The sequence below is a fragment of the Charadrius vociferus genome, unplaced genomic scaffold, assembly GCF_000708025.1.
Source record: "Charadrius vociferus isolate BGI_N301 unplaced genomic scaffold, ASM70802v2 scaffold61, whole genome shotgun sequence".
Taxonomy (NCBI): Eukaryota; Metazoa; Chordata; class Aves; order Charadriiformes; family Charadriidae; genus Charadrius; species Charadrius vociferus.
The window spans coordinates 3977464-3981517 of record NW_009646945.1 but is presented as its reverse complement, the minus strand read 5'-3'; positions in this window follow the sequence as shown (position 1 = coordinate 3981517).

Genomic DNA, 4054 nt, shown 5'->3' with positions numbered 1-4054 from the left:
CTGCTGAAGTTGATGACTGAGGATTGCGAGACCTGTCCGTTTCTTGTCGTGTGTTTTGCTTTTGGTGGTACTGAAGGCCTGGCGAAGTTCCGTGCTTCGGTGAAGCAAATAGCAACCCCCTCCTCCAAAGGGTAATGTGCTGCCCACATAAAACTGTGATTGTGATTAAAACAGAAAAGTGGTAGCTGGCAAGAATCTAAATGCACGTTTCTCCCCGTCACTGTGCGGTTTTTGCACTTACCAGACAGCAGTTTCATGTGTGCTGTAAATCCATCCATGAGCCCTGAGGCCAAAAGAGGCAGTCCTGCCTTTCTCTCGCTGCTTGTAGCCCTGCTGTCTCCCTTCAGCAGGCGTTAACTGATCTGCCAGGAAATTTACCCTACCAAAAAAAAAGCACAAAAACCTGAAAGAACAGTTGTGGTTTGGCTGACCGTGTGGTTGCACAAGTGGTAATGCCAGCACCAGCAATGCGATCATGCACCTGGGGACGCAGAGGTGGCAGGATAACTCCTTCTTGGTGGCCGCATAGTCTTCAGGTGGTTTAAGCCATTTGTGAAAGCAAACTCAGAAATGCCATCAGGTAGGGAGACTTAGAAGTTGGTGATGTGACTTTCAGGGGAGGTGAGTATTGACAGAGCACAGCCCCACAGGAATTCAACAGGAGATGCCAATTAAAGGATCAAAGAGCAAAGATTCAAGTGTCAAAATTAGGTGATGATATTTGCAACAGAGAATGATTAGAATAGTGAGGTGTTAATATATGTAGCTGGAAGAGAACTTTAGACAACTAACGGGTAAGGGTGAAGTAAAAATAATTAAAAATATATTTAATGAGGGAAGCAGGAAAGGAGGCTAGCACTGTTTGCTCTCTGAGGAAATGAGGAGGAAGATAAATGAGAACGAATAGAGAAGATAAAAAAGCAAAAAAACAGTTAATGGAGGAAAAATGAAAATCACTAATTTGTTTCCTTTGTCTAGTGGTGTTATAAAAAGAAATAAGAAAAATATAATTGTGACATTAGGGGAGTTTCATATTCCTTGATGATACACCAGTCTCAGTTTCAGCAGTATTTGATCATCTGGATAGCTATCAGTAGGTAAATCTTTTGTCAAAATTAATCAGCTTTAAGAAAGCAAGATGTAAAAATCAGTTCTGTAGAGGCTCATCTGTAGTGGAGATAAAGTTTGCTTTCTCTGGCTGTATAGCACCATATTTCTGCCAATATGATGTGAAAAAGCATCTGGCTTATTCTTGCTCACAGAAAAGGACACAACAGTGCATTGTATTGTATGGTGAAACTACTGACTTGAGCATCTGTTGCAGTTAGGGAGGAATTTATTGATATATTAATATCAATGCCATATGGCATATAAAGAGTCCCTTGCTCTTAAAACTTCTGGTATTTATATGGGGCTGGTCAAATGTAACCAGCAAGTTCCTCCAATTGTGCAAGTGTTACAATCTTCTTTATGCACAGGAGGGTGAGAGCCCTGAGACGATGCCGATGGCATGGAGGGAGGCAGTGCCAGAACTGGGAACAGAAAAAAAAAAGCTCTTGACTTCCTGGCTACGGTGTTTTGTATTAACCAACTACATTTCTTGGGGAAAAAAAAAAATGACACAAAGAAAACTGAGAGGTTCAAATAGAAACATCAGTGCACGCTGATAAATTTAAAATTATTAGCATGAGGAGTCAGTGGGAGAAATGTTTGGGGGACTGAGTGCTCAGCTGTTTGCCCAGCATTTCTCAGAGGTGGATAAAATCCTTCTTTGCAGACACACAAAGGTGTCCCACATGGCTACAGACACTCTTCCATAGCTCATCCCTGTGCTCCCAATAGCTCCTCACACCCTGAAGCCTGCTCTCTGAATACTAAATAAAGAAGGTATCTTATTCATCAGAGGATGCCATGAGTTTCCAGTACTGTTTTGGCAATATGTGTGGCCACAGATAGTATAATACAGCCATTGATGTATGCATGCGATTGTTTGGTATAAATCCTTAGAATGTGCATCTTGTTTTTACCACAAGCTCAGTAGCTGTTCTTATCTCCTAAGCACCAGAAGGCTCTGCAGCTCAGACTTCCAGCAACACAGTTCTGCCAGCTGCTGCCTGCCAGCTGGGGAGAAAAGCGGGAGCATGGCAGCCTTTGCAAGGACTTCTTCTTTCTGTTTTATTCTGGAAGTTTCTTTGGATGTGGCCCTGTTGCCTTCTCCACACTCTTGTGGCAGCTGGCCCTGCTGCAGAGGCCTCTCTCAGGCTGTTTGATGTCTTCAGAGATCTTTGGTGCTTCTAGGCAGACAACCTACATGTACCTGAAATGTGGTCATCCACATTGGTCTGTCCATTAAGAATCAGTGTGTGGGAGGAGGGAGAATAATTAATATGAGACTCATGAGGCACTTTCCCTGAGCTCTGTGTATTTATTTACCTGATGGTTTCCTGTCAGTGTGTTGTTTCATGTCTCTTAGGGAGGACAGAGACCAGCGCAACATACTCCTGGCCCTCTTAGCTTCAACAGCGTTATATAGAATTTATACTTCTCATGTTTTAAAAGGCAATTAAAGATCCAATTTGATCTGTCTATGGTCTGTCTAGAGTCACTCTGTCTGCCACAGAATATTCTTATTAATATATAATTAATATTAATTAAGGTAGGTTAGCAAAGAAACAGGAAGGCTTTAATAGTGGTTAGGTTGTTCTGAAGAAGCAGAATGCTTGCAAAGAGAAGTTTTTTATTGTCTTTCCCTCTAAAGGGGCTTCTCAGGTGTGAACCCATCTTATCGCACAGAGATACAAGTGTAAAAACCACAGGCTTTAACAACAACTATATACACGTGCATGTGTATATATATGCATATGCTCGCATATGTGTGAACTTTATCAGAGATCTTACAAGCAAAATCTACAGTGTAATTTCCTGTTTAGAAGTAAGAGAACTAAGGGGCTGTCAGTCATATATGATATATATACACACAGATGCTTTCAATTAAAAAAAATAAATCAACATTATCAAACTAGAATAAAATGTTTGATAATTTCAGATAAAATTTGCAGGAAATATTAGACCATATTAGTAATGGTCAGGCTGTGTACAACTACGTTAGAATGTTGGTACATTGATAGCTTCTGTCATTTTAGCCGAGATCCTAAATTTGAATTTCCTTTTTTTTAAACCTACAGGAGCATTTCCTGTTTCTTATAGCTCACAACTGAATTTACCTCACTAGGTTAAATACATTAACCTTCACTGTGTTTAGAAAAAGGTAGCAAGAGAGAGTTGACAGCTTGAGGATAAGATGGTTGTCTCTGCATACAGTTCCACAACTGCTAAAAGTCCATGATGCTGTAAGTGACAAAGCAAAGAGTTTTTGATTTTTAATCCATATGAGCTGTAAATAGTATGCTGGTATTGCATATGGGGCATTTGTTACAGAGCTGAGCTAGTTTGTCTTCAGTAATCAATCATTTGCTGTTACGGTTCTGAGTAATATTTTCGCAGGGTAGACTGTGCCACCTGACTGTGAGAGGTTTCATCTCTTGTCCTCTGAAGCTGCTGGCATTAGCATTTCTGAGACAGGATACTAGACTAGATAGAAACACAAGAACCGCCAGGTCAGATCAGCCTACTTTGCAAAATACGGTAGGAATATTTTTAGCTAAACCTCATCTCAGCTCTCACAACTGCACCCATAATACTGTGTGACAAAAATTAGGCTTGATTGCAGTTTCTATTCATCATGGTACAGCTTTTCATCTGCAATAGTAAATTTTTGCAGACATGGAGAATGATGAACATAGAATAATGTTCACTTCAAACTAGGTTGGCCAGTTAGAGAGAGAGAGGTTGTTTCTAGGTCTGCACCCTTATGAAGCACAACTTCTCTCATGCTCCATTTGGGACTGCTAAGGTCATCCCATGAGCCCTCAGCAGTTCTCTGCGTTTCCCATGTCCTTTTCCGTGCTCCTACTGGTTCCCATAAATACCCAGCAGAGGCTAAAGCTTTCCTGTTGAGTCTGGCTTCCATGCACAACTCTTGCGTATTCCTGCT